Source organism: Podarcis tiliguerta (genome assembly GCF_965153285.1).
Source record: "Podarcis tiliguerta genome assembly, chromosome: 3".
NCBI classification, from domain to species: Eukaryota; Metazoa; Chordata; class Lepidosauria; order Squamata; family Lacertidae; genus Podarcis; species Podarcis tiliguerta.
The window spans coordinates 34,651,561-34,670,090 of record NC_139536.1 but is presented as its reverse complement, the minus strand read 5'-3'; the positions used below and the strand labels follow the sequence as shown (position 1 = coordinate 34,670,090).

The 18,530-nt window shown below is 43.4% G+C and overlaps 1 protein-coding gene across 5 annotated transcripts in view; it reads right to left on the bottom strand.

The window, feature by feature from the left end:
* The window catches only part of LRFN2 (leucine rich repeat and fibronectin type III domain containing 2), a 250,447-nt gene extending 247,414 nt beyond the window's left edge, over positions 1–3,033 (bottom strand). For 2 of the 5 annotated variants that reach the window (XM_083434462.1, XM_083434459.1), the window contains exon 1: positions 2,414–3,033. The gene's annotated coding sequence lies outside the window, so the exon portion shown is untranslated. The other 3 variants (XM_083434461.1, XM_083434460.1, XM_083434463.1) reach the window with 2 other exon arrangements.
* Between the last annotated feature and the right edge of the window lie 15,497 nt (positions 3,034–18,530).

Here is an 18,530-nt window from a genome sequence, read left to right as displayed (position 1 = left end):
CCCTAAAGGGGCTTTGCAGCCACCCTCACTCTGTTTTGACAAGAGGATGCAAACCACATAGATTGGGCATGTGCCAGCTGCAAGCTTACTCTACTCAGGGTAAGAACCAAAGTAGGGGTAGGGAGGCATCATAAGAAAAAGCAATGTCCAACCATGCTGTGTTTCTCCGTTTCCTCAAACCAGTGATGGTTCCAGCACACACAACCATTTCCATAACAGGATCAACATTTGCTGCCCAGTGACACCTGAGGTGTCATAGCTTCTCCACATCCATGAAACCTGGAGGAACGAATTGGGGCCAGATCTTTGACTTCCTAGTGATTGGTACTGTGTATCTGAGAACATGCATGTTTACTCAGCAGTACATATTCTTAGAAGCACGTTAGGGAAAAGCTCCTCTTCCAAGATTGTCCGTCTTTCCTCCTGTCTCTGCATACAATGGTGGTGTTACTCACAAAAGAGTAGAAGAGGAAACCCCCCACCTCTTTGATCGTCCCTTAGCATCTCCAGGAAATAGAAACAAATCACTAGGTGTGCCACACACAACATAGAGTCCTGCTACATGATCTCATTTCCTTTTTCTGTAGGTGTAAGTGCATATCAAATGTAGTGGCTGCCCATTTATTTATCCATGGGCAAGGGGTTTGGAAAGTTCACAGTGGAGCCTCCCCAGCAATTTTCTGCTGGAGGATCTCTTGAATATCCTTTCTTCTTAATCTTACGTTGGTTCTAGAACACCAGTTTAATATATTTAGGGAATGTGAGTGTCAAAGAAAGTGATCAAGAGAGACTGCCCACTTTGATCTGTCATACTACATGCAAATGCCACCACTTCCACATCAACTGCCCAGCTCTTTCAGGGAACTGTAAACATCTGATGACGCTGGAGTGACATGATATGGCATAATCAAGGTGGGTCTCCATTCCTTATTTGCCCACCTTTCAATAGCTCTACTTGCTTAATCCCATTGGGACCCTCTTTTCCTTACCTATTCCTTTACATTATCAGGAATCTCTGTAAGACAAAGCGGGATTTCACCTGATCTCAGGTGTTCCCTTCCAGTCCTGCTGCCTCTCCTGGTCTCCTGCCACATATCTCCAGTTTCTATTTCTTTCTATGACATCTCCGAAGATCCTCTGTCCTTGAAGTGTATGTTTTCAGACAGAACAGAGTTTTATCTGCATAGCAAAGTTCTTCCTTAGCTTTAGAGGGTTTTTATTTTTATTTTTAAATCCCTAGATGGTTTCCACATATTTCTCCTTCCTTCTTTTCCCATAATGCTTGCTCTAATAGAATATTGTAATTTCTCCTGCTCCCCCTTTCCAAACCCTTTTTTGATCTTTGATCTACTCCAGCATAAATTATTTTAGATTTCTAGCAGCAGTTTTTTTTTCCAAGGGAGACACACACCATGCAATTCCTTTGAACTCCTTTTTTCCCCTTATTAAATGCAAAGCAAAAACAAGACTCATTTCCCTCCGCAAGATCTCTGTTACCAAAGGTCTTAGAAACATACAAATAAAGTTATGCATTTCCCCACAAATGCCCTTCAAACCCACCTCAAATGCTCTCTAAGACATTAAAGAAAAGGTTATGTTATATATACAATGAGAGTTTGATAGGAAACACCCCGGCTCTTACCTTTGATGAATCACATTTATCCCTGGTTTGGAAATATAATCTCCGGAAGGTACTTAGTTCTTCTTTCTATGCCATGCATCCTTGCCCCCCCCCCCTTCTTCTTCAAATGAAAATATAATGATATTTTTTTAAATCCTCAGTCGATCACCAGTTATGCAAAATATATTTATAGGAAGAAACCTTGGCAGATGGACACTGATTCAGCGAGGTCCAAATGACTGAATCCTTCAGACTTCTTAGTAATATCCACAGCACCCAAAAAAAACCGAGAGAAAACAGCAGAAGCCGTGTGTGTGTGTGTGTGTGTGTGTGTGTGTCAGACAGAGAAGGAATAAACTTGCTCTCCCCCCCCCTTTCTTTTCCCAAAGACAATTTTGAACGACTAAGCAGCCCTGCAGGCATATGGCTCCAAACGCATCCCAGGGTACCACACGCATGTGAGCATTGCAAGTCTCCAAGTTCACCTTAGCAGAGCTTCTCTGTGTATATGTGTGTATGCATGTGAGAACAGAAAAGGAGGGGGGGATATCCACCCCTGTGCACACAAACACAGAGAGAGACAGAGATGGATGGAGGGTGGGGGGAGAGAAGGGACGGGGGAAGAAAAACCCAGCAGACTCACTGGAGTGATCTCACGAAGTGCTCTAGATGGCAGAGCCGGCAAGGCTTGTAAGACAAGCGGTGCGGAAGAGGGAAGCGGGGGGGGGGGGGCAGAGAGGAGAAGGGAAAAAAGGATCCACCCTCGCAAGCAGCTTGAGAAATCCTTCTTACCTCTCCCGATGCCGCGCCGTAAAGAAAGTAGGCTCTGCAGCAAATGCATCCATCTAGGCGCCCATCTCCAACAACAAACCTCGTTCAATACTTTCCAAAGAAAAGCGCGCCGGGGGGGGGGGGCAGTCCCTTCCCCCAGGGAAAAAAAAGCCGATTAAAAGCAAAAAAAAAGTAGGCGGAGAGGCTTGGGAAGCGGCAGAGGCGGCGGGGTAAGGGTAAGACTTATGGGGACGAGGTAACCGAAACCAAATAGTCCCAAACTCTCCGGCAGGCTCGCTGGGCGACCGTGGCGCTGCGCCGCTTTGGATAAGCCATTGCGTAACCAGGGACCCCTAAGCTGGAGAGACGCTGCCCGGCATGCTTAAATCCTCGGCAGCCTCGGTGAACATTTGTCAGCAGAAAGCATGTCAGGGCTCTGCGCGGAGAAGGAGGGAGGGGCGGGGAGGCGAGAGCAAAGCGCTGCCGCCTTTCGCTCGTGGGTGCTGAAAAGCATTGCTGCTGCTGCTGCTGCTACGAAGGCGTGTGGAAGCAACTGTGCAAGGCGCGCACACGCCCCCCAAAAATGCAAGGGGGAAGAGGGGTAAACTCTATCGGTAATACAGCTTCCCCTCCATTCACACTGCTCTAGTGCTAAAAAGATGTTCTTGCAGACTTGCTATTTTAGGAACTTCGCTGCCAGGAGATGGGGTGTGGGAGTAGGGTGGGCAGGGACACGATTTGGAGAGGAAGCTTGAGGGGGCTGGTTTCTGGCTCCCTCCGTGGCTTAGGAAAGTCTGCAGTAAATAGCTAGATGGTTGGGCTGACCAAGGAAGTCCCGCTCAGAGGAGACCTGCTGAAAGAAATGTACAGGACTAACACAGGGTCAATTCAATCCGATGGCTCTGCTGACAGCACAACTTGCTTGCTTGTTTATTTATTGAATTTGCACCCCATCTTTTCATCCAAGGAGCTCAAAGTGGCATGCATGGCTCTTTCCCTTCCTCATTCAATCCTAACAACATCCCTGTGAGGTAGATTAGTCCGAGAGGCAGCAACTGGCCCAAGGTCATCCAGTGAGTTTTATGGCCAAGTGGAGAATTGAACTGTTGCACACCATGAGTATTTATGGAATTATGGTGCTGGAGGAGACTCTTGAGAGTCCCATGGACTGCAAGAAGATCAAACCTATCCATTCTTAAGGAAATCAGCCCTGAGTGCTCCCTGGAAGGACAGATCGTGAAGCTGAGGCTCCAGTACTTTGGCCACCTCATGAGAAGAGAAGACTCCCTGGAAAAGACCCTGATGTTGGGAAAGACTGAGGGCACAAGGAGAAGGGGATGACAGAGGATGAGATGGTTGGACAGTGTTCTCGAAGCTACCAGCATGAGTTTGACAAAACTGCGGGAGGCAGTGGAAGACAGAAGTGCCTGGCGTGCTCTGGTCCATGGGGTCACGAAGAGTCGGACACGACTAAACGACTAAACAACAACAACAACGATACCATGAGTGGTGTGAGATTCCAGGGGTTTAGACCCAGGGATCTTTCAAAATGATGCACAATGGAGACTGCTGTGTCTTTATGATATATGGCTGTTTTACACACACACACAACCTGAGCCTACGATGGAGGCATACACAGCATACACCCCAAGAGGGTCCCATATCTCCCATTGCTGCAGCCTCCAATTCAAAACAGACAGCACACATTGTGTTCTGCCTACTCCCCCCCCCCCCCCGGCTTGCTGTGTTTAACAGACAGACACCTGTTGATCACATCACAGCCAAATGAAATCCTAAATTTTCCTCCTAATAAAATTGTTTTCTAACTAATGCACTCAGAGCTTCGGGGGTGGGGGGGAGCTGATTCCTTCCCATTTCTTGGCTGGCACAGAGCCTTCACTAATGGCCCATCTTTCATGTGATCTTTTGAACACAGGGAGCAGAGAGTCTGATTTCCAGTTTAACTCTCCAAGCATTGATTAAATTCTGACATTTACTAGATCCAAGAATTATTGGTGTCTTGCACCCACAAACCCTGGCATAGGTGCCAACTCCCTGGGGCCCTGGGTGCCTGAGCACCCACAACATTCTCCATGAAGGGGCCAGGCACCCACAAATTTCAGTGCCAGGGCCATGCAAGCTGCATGGCACCCATGGCCCTGGGCACCCACAGTCACTGGGCCAAGCTGGCACTCCTGAACCCTGGCACCCAGAAACTCATAACAGAACCATAGTATCCCAGGTCCTAATCTGATGATCTAACCACTACACCACACTGGCTTTCACGCTGGCTTAATTTAGTATAACCTACCCGAAAGCAGAATAAAGGTAAAGGGACCCCTGACCATTAGGTCCAGTCGCGGACGACTCTGGGGTTGCGGCACTCATCTCGCTTTATTGGCCGAGGGACCCAGCGTACAGCTTCTGGGTCATGTGGCCAGCATGACTAAGGCACTTCTGGCGAACCAGAGCAGCGCACGGTAATGCTGTTTACCTTCCCGCCAGAGCAGTACCTATTTATCTACTTGCACTACACAGCTAGGTTGGCAGGAGCAGGGACTGAGCAACGGGAGCTCACCCTGTCATGGGGATTCGAACCGCCAATCTTCTGATTGACAAGCCCTAGGCTCTGTGGTTTAACCCACAGCACCACCCGCATCCCAAAGCAGAATACCCACCCCTATATACAATGTACCTGCACACAGAGAGAGATAGAGGGAGTGGGAGAAGGGGAAAACTGATTGAGATATTGGGGAACAGGAGTATTGGGGAGGGGAAAGTGATCAAGGCTCTCTGCTGATTGATTATTCTCACTCATCAAGATTTCTCTTTCTTCTTTTATGGCTCAGTTTTGCATATGAGTCTTGAGGGATGTGAAACATTTGTTTACAAGGGAACTGGATTATCCCTTTAGAGCTGATGGTGGGGGAGGGCGGGGCAGTATATCCTGCTACACAAAGAGGCCTGGAATTGCTAAGATGAAGTCCCTGTATTATCCTATTGTACCCTGCCACTGGCATAAGGCTATCAATGTCTACTACCCACTAGCTCAGAGGCAGCAATGCTTTTGAATACCAGTTGTTGGAAGCCAAAGGAGGGGAGAGTGCTTTTGTGGTCAGGTCCTGCTTGCAGGTTTCCTCTTGGCATCTGGTTGGCCACTGTGAGAACAAGATGCTGGACTAGATGGGCCTGATCCAGCACTAATAAAGCTAAAGCCTCTATAGACTTAGAGGACCAACACAGATGTTTGAATAACCACAACATTTTCTCACATTGGACTAAAGGAATTGGGGTCAGTTGGATGGATTTGGTAGGAACCTCTGGATGCCATACAGATGTGTTGTCATAGAAACATCTTGCCAGTGATGCATCTAGAAGGAGAGGGGAGACACCCCCCTCACCTGGCTGGACCATACAGCATCCTAGCTGGAGAAGTACAATAGTCAAGTGGCTAGTCTGGGCTTGTGGCATCTGGAGCTGGGAAGACAGAGAAGTTTCACTTGCTCTCCTTGTTGCAACTAAAGCTATGGGTTTGGAGAGGGCCTCCCTGGAAACCTAATGGAGGAAAAGAAGGCGATCAATCTGTAACTAACTGTGAGCAATCAATTGGAATTGAAGTGACCCACTATCTTAGGACTACAGTTTCCAGTGACCTTTTTTCCAAAGAAACCAAAACCAAGGTTGGCTCTGGCATGAGGTCTCTTGCCACTCAGAAATGAGAGTGTGTGTGACAGTATAACCATGATAAACCCAGGTTTGTTTCCTGGTAATCTGTGAAATGGCATTAAGAAATCTTAATTTATCCATGATTTACCAAAAGCCAACCAGCCATGCAGCAGATGGAATTCGCTTCCCTTGATGATACCTCAGAAACTTGAACCAAACTATAAAGCAAGCATTTCTCCCCTCCTGCCTGGTTTCTTGAAGTAAAGAGACACTGCAATGCAGGCTGCGGGGGATCAATGGTCCATAAAAATGGATCCTAAATAATAATGATAATGTGGATAGCTTTAGAAAAATGGCATCACATTGATTCCAACACACACTTATTTAAGTTATTTTTACCCAAACTTTCTCTCTCTCTCTCTCAAGAATGAAAAGGCTGTTGATCAGCAATAATCTCTGCCTTAAATCCTGGAAAGTTGTTGTCAATCAGTGTCATCAATACAGAGCTGGTCTGATTTGGTAGCTTCCTATGTTCCTCAAGAGGCTTAAGAATATAAGGACAAAATACAAGCTCTGCTGGAACAGACCAAAGGTTCATCTAGTCCAGTATCCTGTTCTTACAGTGACCAACTAGATGACTATTGGAAGCCAGCAAGCAAGATATGAGCAGAACTGTTCTCTACATGTTGATGTTCTCTAGCAAATGGGTTTTAGCGGCATACCATCTCCAGTTGTGGAAGTAGTTTGCACATCAATCATGACTAATAGCCATTGATAGTCTTATCTTCCATTAATGTGTCTAATCCTCCTTTAAAGCTGTCCAGGTTGGTGGCAATCACTATATCTTGTTGTAGGAAGTTCCAGAGTTTAACTATTTGATGTGTGAGCAAGTATTTCCTCTTGTCTCTCTTGAATCTTGCAACATTCAGCCTCACTAGATATCCTTGAGTTTTTGTATTCTACACAAGACAGAAAAGCTTTCTTTAGACACTTTCTTCACAACACAACACTTATATTACGTTCCCCCTTATAAACTACACTTCTACATGTCTTATAAACTTCTGGTTCATAAACTTATAAGCTAAGAAGGCAGACATGTAGCATTCTTTTTTAGGGTGTGTGTTCCATCCCATTGACCATTTTCTGAACCTTTTCTAGATCTACATTGCCCTTTTTCGAGGTGTGGTGACCAGATCTGTACACAGTATTCAAAGTGCAGTCACACCATAGAGCTGCGTGATGGTATTGTGACATTGACAGTTTTATATCCAACCCTTTCCCAGAGTTCCATTGCATGGAATTCACCTTTTTTGTAGCTACTGCACATATTCATTGAGCTGTCCACCATGACCTCAATATTTCTTTCCCATTCAGTAACCCTCAGTGCAGACCCCAATAGTGTATGTGTGCAATTATTGAAATAATAATAATAATAATAATAATAATAATAATAATAATATGCCCAATGGTGGAGGAAGAGGGGCGGGAGGAGTGCACCACCCCCGGCAGCGCAATCCCTTTGGGGTTCCATTGCGGCTGTCCCTCCAAGCACCACACGCCCAGAATGTGCACCATGCCCCTGTGGGCAGCACGCCACGCCCCCAGGATGCATGCCACACCCCTTTGGGCAGCGCACCCCCCCAAGACATGCACCCCGCCCCTTTGGGCGGCACGCCCCACCCCTGCGATGCACGCCAGCCCCTCCCCCACCTGCTCTCCACCCCCAGTACCGGAGCATGAATCTCCACCACTGAATATGCCTCAAGGTGCAGTGTTTCATATGCTTACATTGAATCACTTTTGCACTTTGGGATAGATCCTTTTGGATCTCCGTATAATCCATTGTTTTTAATACTCTATATCACTTTGTCATCGGCAAACTTGGCCACCTTACTATGCATCCCTTACTCCAGATCATTCATGACACAGCTTAAAAAGCATTGGTCCTAGTACAGAGCCTTGGTAGACTCCATTTGTTACATCCCCCCGCCATTGCATCAATTTATTCCTACTCTCTCCCTTTTCAATAACTAGCTATTGCTCTAGAAGAGGACTTGTCCTCTTTTCAGATGACTGCTGAACTTGCTCAGGAGTTTTGGGTGAGGTATTTTTCAACAGCTTTTTGAAAGTCCGAGCACAGAATGTCACTTGTATCAACTCTGTCCAGACACTGTTTAAAGAACACCCACCCAAGCAATTGAAACGTAATCATAATAGCATTTCACAGCAGCAGCTGGAAAGAACACAAAACCATTTAAAAGAGTTGTTTCAAAAGCATCCCAAGCAATCAAAAGTCTGGAGAAATGATATATTTTAACCAAGTACCTAAAAGTAAAAATAGGTACAGTGGTACTTCTAGTTGCGGACTTAATCTGTTTCAGGGTGCCATTCACACCCCAAAAAGACTGCAACTAGAGCGCCTCTTCTGCGCATGTGCACGGCGCAATCGAACACTTCTGCGCATGCACAAAATGTGCAGATTTCTTTTGCACACGCGCGTGTGGCGAACCCGGAAGTAAACTTCCGGGTTTGCATGTTCGTAAGCTGAAAGTCCATAACAAGAGCGGAACACAACTAGGGTACCATTGTAGTAGCCATCCACTTCATTTCAGAAGGTGGAGAAAACATGAACCAGAGATGTTTGATGATGAGCTTGCTCCTGAGAAGGCTCATTTGGGACCAGACCATCCTTCAAAATCCCAGTCCTAGGCCATTTGAGCTACTCACATAGCCATACACTCCCAAAATGTAGCAAGCCATAATATTTCTCTCCAAGCAAATGCCATCTTTCTTGTTGGGAAGACAGCATTTCTATCAACACTCAAGGAAGGATGAACAAGGAGATCTCAGAACAGCTAAAGAAACCGAGATACTCCAACAGTTGCTTGGACAATTTAATTTGCTGCAAATGTCACTCACCTTGACAAATGTGTAGATAACATGTGCCAAAGCCTTTGCTATTGCACTGTGAACTGACAGCACAATTTGCTGCTGATGTCCGGAGACACTGCGATTCTGCTTTATGATTTCTGCTTTCCACATGCTAAAAGATATAGAGCGGAGTTGATCTGCATGGACTTGAAGAAGATGCCTAATCATTGGTTGACAATCAACTTCATTTATTGAAGAAGTGCTCAGAACAACCAATCGATGGCAGTGTTGATGTAAGGAACTGTCGAGACTACTGTAAAATAAAGCTACAAGCATTTATGTACATCACATTCATTTAAGCATCTTTTTCTGCATCTCTCAGAGCATGGACAAATAATGATTCTTCCTTTTTTGTTCCTCTGCAATACAGGGTTGGGGAATGGGACCAGGCCAGCAGGCCAGATCCTTGTCTACCCACTTCCCCCATGTACCAAGTCAGAAAGGTGGGTGGAGCTGCCCATCTGTCAATCACCCAACAGCACAATAACATCAAAAAAAATTGCACAGCACTCTGATAATCAGAAGCCATGATAATCAGCTGGTTTCTGTCACTTGCATAGCACTGTGCAGAGGCCTGCTGATCAGCATAGTGCCTTCAAACCCCATTTTGATCCAGTCACAGCTGTACCTGCTCCACACCTGATACCTTGAATGACATCAGGGATAGGGCAGGTGTGCATGGTTTGGCCATAATCCCCCCCCCTTCCTGTAAGACAGCTGACAGCGGCAATTAGAGGCTTCCCACAGTTCTAATGCATAGGTATTTAAATCCATTCTTCCAGAATGAATGATATTGCAGTCTATGAATAATCAAGAGTGAAAATGAATGCAGCACCATCTACCTAGAAAAGTCAACCACTGAACTTCCCCACCGCATCTCCTTTCAAGTGTAATGAATGCAACTGGCACTTTAATGAAGGTAATCAACAGTGTAAACCACATCCCTTTCCCTCTCTTGGCAGGCACTCTTTCAAAAGAATGGGAGAGATACAGACAGACAGTGCTTTCCTTTTTTAAAAAAAATATAATTTTTATTCAGTTTACAAATAAGACAAATTAATACAATTCAAACAATTTATAAAACCATTCTCTCATTTTTTGACTTCCCTCAACTTGGCTGGTACTCCTTCCCTTCTCAATTTTCCACACATTTCTTAGTTCTTATCTACTTCTTAAATTAAATCTGCTTTCAATCCATAATTTTAACTTTCTTTTTTACAAAGCTTCGCTAAACGTTACAAGCGTTATTTGTTTTTCACCTAAATTATGCATATATTCTGAAAATTTTTCCCATTCTTCAATAAATCTCTGATCTCGTCGATTCCTAATTCTTCCTGTCATTCTATCCAGTTCTGCAAAGTCCATCATTTTCATTCTCCATTCTTCCAGTGTTGGTAGTTCTTCTTGTTTCCATTTCTGGGCTAACAATATTCTCGCTGCTGTTACTGCGTACAAAAATAATTTCCTATCTTTCTTGTTTATCTCATTTCTCACAATACCTAGCAGGAATGCTTCTGGCTTCTTAACAAATGTATATTTAAACATTTTCTTCAATTCATTATATATCATTTCCCAATAATTTTTAATTTTCTTACATACCCACCACATATGATAAAATGTACCTTCTTTATCTTTACATTTCCAACATTTGTTACATCCCTTGTACATCTTAGCTAATTTCACTGGTGTTAAGTACCATCGATACATCATTTTCATCACATTTTCTTTTATAGTTGTACATGCAGTAAATCTTAATCCTTCTCTCCACAATTTCTCCCAATCCTCCATATATATGTTATATCCAAAGTCTTTCGCCCAGTCAATCATAACTGATTTTATCTCTTCATCTTTTGTGTGCCATTCTAACAATATGTTGTACATTTTAGCCAAAATTTTATAGTCACTGTTTATTATTTCTTTCTGCAGACAGTGCTTTCCTATGGTAGCTGTGGTGCTCGTCATAAGACAGTGTCCTGCTTTTTCTACTCCCTCATCATTTCAAGAATATGGACACACACAAAGAGAGACTATGCATTCTAGAGCATTTGAAGAAATGGAGGTCTCTGTGTGTTGTCCAACTCTTTGCCCTGTCCTCACTTTTGCTGAAGCCAAGTTACAGGGAACCAGGCAGTGGGCCTTCTCGGTAGTGGCACCCGCCCTGTGGAATGCCCTCCCACCAGATGTCAAAGAGAATAACAACTACCAAACTTTTAGAAGACATTTGAAGGCAGCCCTGTTAGCTTTTAATGTTTGGTGGACTACTGTATTTTAATATTTTGTTGGAAGCCGCCCAGAGTGGCTGAGGAAACCCGGCCAGATGGGCGGGGTATAAATAATAAATTATTACTGTTATTGTTATTACTACTACTAACCATTTTACAATGGAGCGCAAGAGGTGTGTGGGGGAGGTGTTGAATTGTGGTGTTGCACAGGGCGCCACTGTGTTTTGAGACCCCAGGGTCTGCCACTGGGCTTGTGTGGGATTCCCCCCCCCCCCGAAGCATAGCTCTATTACTATTGCTTTCACTTCCTACAAGCCTATGCAACAGGCATAAAAGGACCCATTTAGCAGCCATTTGCACTGCTTGCAAAGCTATTAACAGCTTATTAAAATGACAGTCTTTCAACAGTCTATAGAATCTTAAATAGAAAGGCTACTGGAAATGATACCACAAGCACTTCCATGGCTTCATTCAAAGTGCAGCAAGAATTAATTAAATCACTAACAAACGGTTACAATGTTTCACCACTTTGTTAGGAAACACCCCAGTGTAAAGGAACATAAAAAAAATGGGTCCTGGAGGGTTGCATTAGGAAACCCCTACAGCAGGCCAGCATGATTTGTGACCTATCAAGGTGTGGCAGCACAGATCACCCAAGGTGATAATATTGATTACCTAAGGAGTTCAACCTTTGCACATTTTCATGGCTACCTATTGGGAAGTTGTTTCGGGAAGATGATTAGAAATATCTTCATTAGAGCTCGTGTTTCTAACAAGAACACTGTTTTAAACTTGGCTCACTTGACTTTTAAGTCTAAGGATGACTGTTGGTATTCTATAACCAAGGACTGCCTTCACTTTCTCCGCTAACATCAAAGATCCTTCATCTTTGCTGGCAGCGTCCAGCTCCTCCCATTCCACCCATCCTTCTGTTTCTAGCTGTATTACGCTGAATGGCTCTCACAATTTGTGAAGCAGCTGTTCAGAGCCACAGCACTTAAGCCCTGAATGCCAGTCGAGAGAAAACCTTTCATCCTCCCCTGTTTTAATAACAAGTGCCCTTATCACATAGCCAATGCTGTTCCAGAATAATGGGTCCAGCTTTTAGTATCTCAGTATTGGAGCATCCTATGCAAAGACCCTGGAAATTCTTTTTAAAAAAAGAAGAAGAAGAAAAGCTGTTTTCGGTGTCAGCACCTTGGGTTAATTATCTGCTTCCTTTCCGTCCCCTTGTCCTCCTTTAGAAAGCTTATTGGGAAGAGGTTGGAGGTTCTGCTGACACATTCTGCTGGCTTCCACCCTTAATCTCTCGCACAAGTGCTGACAATACGAGGAAGATCACTCTGTTCCCCAGAGCACAGGGCTGAAGAAGGCTGATTGCCTCGCCTGTATTTTCTTTATAAAACTTTAAATATTCATAGCACTGTCAAATTAAATGAGATTCTTACACTGTCATTCTATTGCAGCTCATTGAGTCTTCTTTTCCACAGGTACCTGTCCTGCTGCTCTGTGAAATGTCTCTGGGTATTTCACGTTTATCTAACATTACTCCTTGCCAGCTCATTTATCAAGCAAACCAAGAAGTAATAAAAGATAGAAAAGGCTGTTGTTTCTTTGCAGATTGTCCATGGGATTGTCCACAAGTATTCAGAGCAGGGGAATGTAGAAAGGTAAATACCAGAAGCCCCTCCAGCCATCCTTTCTTCTTGTGCTTTCATGATTATTTGTGCTCCTGATGGCATAATGGTGGTTATACACAGTGCAAATTCAATACTGTTGGTGCCAGAGCCGGATTTAGGTTTGATGAGGCCCTAAGCATATAAAGGTGCCCTTTATATGTCCAGCTGTCCTTTGTCAACAACAAATTGTCGCTGATTTTTGTGTTGAATATATGTTATATGGGAATTTATGGACCTAATAGGTATCTAAAGCCATTTGCACATAAGAAAATATGTATTTTATCAAAATAATTGTTGAACTCAAATACAATTAAGAAGAAGTATATTTTTGGGAGGGCCCCAAGAGAGTGGGGCCCTAAGCTATAGCTTGTTTAGCTTATACGTAAATCCAGCACTGGTTGGCACCTGCAAATGTTTTGGGTGGATAGCTCAGTCGGTAGAGCATGAAACATCTCAGGGTGAAAGATCCCTGCATTGCAGGGGGTTGGATTAGATGACCCTCAGAACCCAACTCTAAATTTCTATGACATTATGGACATACTACTTCATTTCCAGCTGGTGCATGTCCTGTAGCTTTCTGCTGAAACCCTGTGATTTTTCATACTAAAAATGTTCTGGGCTTGTTGTTATCTTGTCCTACTGTTGTTCCTCTACAGTGCAAGAAGACCCCTCCAGATGACAATAATGGTATAACGTTAGGGTCAGCAGCACAAAACAACTAATAAAGTTGAATGGTGTGTGTATGTTCCAGTATAAATTCACCACTAATGCACCATTATTGCACCCTCATCATCACAACTAGTTTATGTATCACCTTCTAAACCACAGCTTCAAGGCAATTTGTGTTGGGAAACACCGAGGCCGGTGCCTCTCCCCCAACGCAGTGCCGCACGGGATGATTCATCACTCCTGTGTCCCGTCGCGCTGATGTGACCCATATCCAAGGACATGAGCACACGACACTAGCAGAGTCCAAACAGAAGCTGAGCCTTGAGGTGTGACATCTAAGCTAAATTTATTATGTACAAAATCAAACGTAACAGAACAAAGAAAACATGGCTCCTCTCTCTCTTTCTTCTTCGGAGAGAAGGCAAAACCAAAAGCAATACAGAATGGAACAGTGTATCTGAACTTCCATTCCCATGACATCCAACACTGTGGAATGTAAACACAGATGACTGACAACAACAATCACACATCTGCAGCACGGAGGAATGAAATTCCCAACAATTTGCACATAAGATAATTAAAAACAGTTAAAAGCACAAAAACAACAAATGCATTGAAAACTACACTAAAGCCCTAAAAAGTGGACACTCATGGTAAAGACATTTATCAAGCCCATTGGAACAAAAATGTCTTAAACTGTTTCCAGAAAGTGCAGATAGGGAGCACCTGCCATATCATGACACAGATGCTATTCCACAGAACAGGAACAGCCACAGGTCTGTGGAAGAGGCTTTTGAGATCTTTTTAGCTTGCTGGAGAAAGTCTCCCACAGACACCTGTGATCTAGTGGGTGCATAAGGGATAAGGCAGTCTCTCAAGCAACTTGGTCCTGAACTGTATAGCAGCTTATATGTTATGAACTTGTACCAATTGCAGACTGGAAGCCAGTGCAAATCCCACAAGCAAGGTGTGATATGCTCGTGTTAGTGGCCTGCAGTCATCCAACCATTAAATTACATTGCATCAATGAAATATTGCAGAATACACTTGAAAAACAAAAACAAGGTGGATTGTTTACCACCAACTAAATTTAGTGTTTAAAACAGATAACTAAAAAGGTTTTGCAAAGGAAGTATCAATATTGGAAAGAGAATTAATACAAAATAAGATAAAAGTAATATCTAGGATGTATGGAACCTTACTAGAATGGGAGGTGAAAGACGAACAAGTAAAGGAAGTGATGGTGAAATGGACAACAGATATAGGTAAACCTATTCAATTAGCAGCATGGGAAAAATTGCAAAAAGAGAATTGGAAATTCACGGCATGTGAGGAAATAAAAGAAAATTATTTAAATATGTTTTACAGATAGTAAACTATCTAAAATGTATAGAACAAAATCAAAAATGTGTTGGCGGGGCAAACAAGTGGAGGGCACACTGCTGCATATGTGGTGGACTTGCGATAAAATTGGGAGTTTTTGGGATATGGTTTATAAAGAGCTGAAGAAAATATTCAAATGAACCTTTAAAAAAACCAGAAGCCTTTCTATTGGGACTATTAGAGTCAAATATCGCAAGGGAAAATAAGAGAATATTTCTTTATGCGACAGCTGCAGCAAGAATTATAATTGCCAAAAATTGAACTCCACCTGACAATAAAATATTAAAAGACTAAGCACAGTACAGCAAAAGAATAATTCAGTAAAGCACAGAAATATAATATATAAAACATAAAAAGACCATATAACCCTACTAAAATATAACAACATAAAAAGTCTTCTGCTGGATCAGGCCATTAGTCCATTTGGTCCAGCATCCTGTAGGCAGGCAGGACCTGGATGCAATCTCAAACTGGGATAGCTAAGTAGGTAGAGCCTGAGACTCTTAATCTCAGAGTTGTGGGTTCAAGCCCCATGTTGGCCAAAATATCCCTGCATTTCATGTTCTTGGTCCAGATGGCCCCATGGGCCTTTCCAACTCTACAGTTCTATGATTCTATGACTTGATGCAACGGTGCTCACCCCAATTACAGTTCCCAGCAAATGGTATTCAGAGGCATACTGCCTCCCACACTTAGGGGTATAACACACTGTGGCTGGTAGCCATTGATAGCCACTGACTGAAAACCAAGAAGCATTACAAGCTGCAGCAAGAAAGATTAATTCAGGAAGGTTTGAGAGAAAATAATTTTTAAAATGAATGTCACACGCTTAGCAATATTGGGCCTTCAAAGGGAAGAGGATTCTGGAGAATTAGTGCCACAACACAAGAAGCTAAAATGCTTGAGTCACAGCATACTTAACCACAAGGACCTGAGACATTATAAACAGATCTTCATCCACAGAGCAGGGTGTCCAGGGAGGGATGTAGGGGAAAAGTAGTATCTTGGATATTTTGTCATTCAGAATGGCCCCACTTTTTGTCTCTCCTTCAAGAGTAGAAGGCAGCTGAGTGGGGTCAAAGTGGGGAAGGACCATGGTTCCTTGGTACAGCATCTCGTCTGCTTTCCTGGTTCAGTCTTTAGCATCTTCAAAATGGTCAAAGGCCTGGAAACAATGCCTTTTGAGGAACGGCTAAGGGAGCTGGGCATGTTTAGCCTGGAGAAGAGGAGGTTAAGGGGTGATATGATACCCATGTTCAAATATATAAAAGGATGTCACATAGAGGAGGGAGAAAGGTTGTTTTCTGCTGCTCCAGAGAAGCGGACACGGAGCAATGGATCCAAACTACAAGAAAGAAGATTCCACCTAAACATTAGGAAGAACTTCCTGACAGTAAGAGCTGTTCGACAGTGGAATTTGCTGCCAAGGAGTGTGGTGGAGTCTCCTTATTTGGAGGTCTTTAAGCAGAGGCTTGACAACCATATGTCAGGAGTGCTCTGATGGTGTTTCCTGCTTGGCAGGGGGTTGGACTCGATGGCCCTTGTGGTCTCTTCCAACTCTATGATTCTATGATTCTATGATTCCTTGGCAGCAAATTCCACTGTCCAAATGCTCTCACTTTGGCTTTGAGGTTCTAAATCTTGGATCTCTTCACAGGTATACACATCCCTGACATATAACGCCACTCCTCCTCCTTTCTTGTCTGGTCTGTTTCTCTGAAATAGATTGTATCCCTCCATTATTACATTCAGTTAGATTCAGCTCCCAACTGAGTCAGCTCCTCTGTGTGGAAGGCAGGGAGTGATGTCTTATCCTTTGTCTCAGGTGGCAAAATGTCTTAGGACAGCAAGGATGAAGGCGCCTGTCATGAAAGCTATACCTTTTGAAATTCCCTCTTCTACACATCCATTTATCCTACAGGACTCCTGTGGGCATGTCCACATTGAGAGGAATTCCATGTGAGCTCAAGGAGCAACAAAGTGCTCCAGTTTCAGAGCTAATTTCAACAGAAGTCAGGAGGACTGGAATGCAGGACAGAAAAAGAGCAATACTCAGTTCAGGAGACATAGAAAACTATGAATTTTATCATCTCTGGTAGGAAATGATTCTTTGGAGCACTGTTCAAGTAGCAATGCTCCAAATCATTTTCATCCCTACCCATATCACAGTTTGGTTTCTACATTTTCTTAATTTTCTTAGCAGGCCGCTTTTCAGAGTAAGTGCAGTACACAACAGATTAGAAAATGATAGACTGAAAGCAACATTTTTTTTCTTCTTCCCATATTCATATTTCCTCCCATCTGGGGTAATCCGAGCTTATGTATACTGAATGAATTAGTTATGATGTGGAAGCCTTGGGGAAGAGCTGGTATTTGTTGCTTACAACAAACATTTAATGAAAGTACAAGACACCTTTCTCACATTTGATGAACTGGGGGAAAATTATTAGTTGAGTGCATGAACACTAGGCAGTAGATTCAGTTTACACCTCTACTAACTGATGTACTTGGCCCCAATACATATACAAATGGAATCACAAGAGATTCCTTAACACACACACACACACACACACACACGACTCAGCTACACAGCTGCAAATAAAACTTAGTGTGTTTTAAGTGCAATATACAATGTTACATTAGATGGTGATGGTTGCAGGTAGGTAGCCGTGTTGGTCTGCTGTAGTCAAAACAAAATAAAAAAATTCCTTCCAGTAGCACCTTAGAAACCAACTTAGTTTGTAAATGGTATGAGCTTTCATGTGCATGTATCTGAAGAAGTGTGCATGCACACGAAAGCTCATACCAATAACAAACTTAGTTGGTCTCTAAGGTGCTACTGGAAGGAATTTTTTTATTTTGTTTAGATGGTGATGGTGAGCCTTATGGAAAATTCAATGTATTTTTTTTTTTTAATGCTTTAAAAAAGCGTTTTCAGAACATTTTGCATGTGTGTAGATTCCACCAGAGAGAGAACACATTTGTTTTAGAGTTCTTATAAATAAGTGAAATGTGTTGGAATACTGCCAGGGAGATAAAGTCCATCTTGACTCCACGTCGTCTCCGGACATCCATCAATCTCCCGTAGACACGCAGTATCGGCAATTAGCGACAGGAGCTCCAGAAATAGCTTCCCAAAGATCCAGAGCTCTTGCACGCTCTATCAGCAGATATGCACAACGGAAGATGCACACAGGAGAGCATTATTTAGAGGTTTATTCAGTGTTGATCAGAACAAAGAAAAGCCATGACTGCCTGCATGAGAGAGTTCCGGCAGTAAGAGAGAAACGAAAGCAAAAGACACAACAGAAACATCCTGTGAGACAGGAAATACGCAGGCTGTGACACAAACATCCTGCTCCCTTTTAAGGTGGAACGGAAATATCCCAACATCCTCCCCCTTTCCGTGTAACCTGTAATACCTGTGGTTCAACCCAATTGCAACCTCTGTACATAAACCTTAAGTTGTTCTCTGTTAACAACCTTCGACAACAGATCAGCAGGAATTTCATTTCCTGCCATGTAGGACACCTGAATGAGTCCTTTCTGAATACACTCTCTTGCACGATGTAACTTATTCTGCAAGTA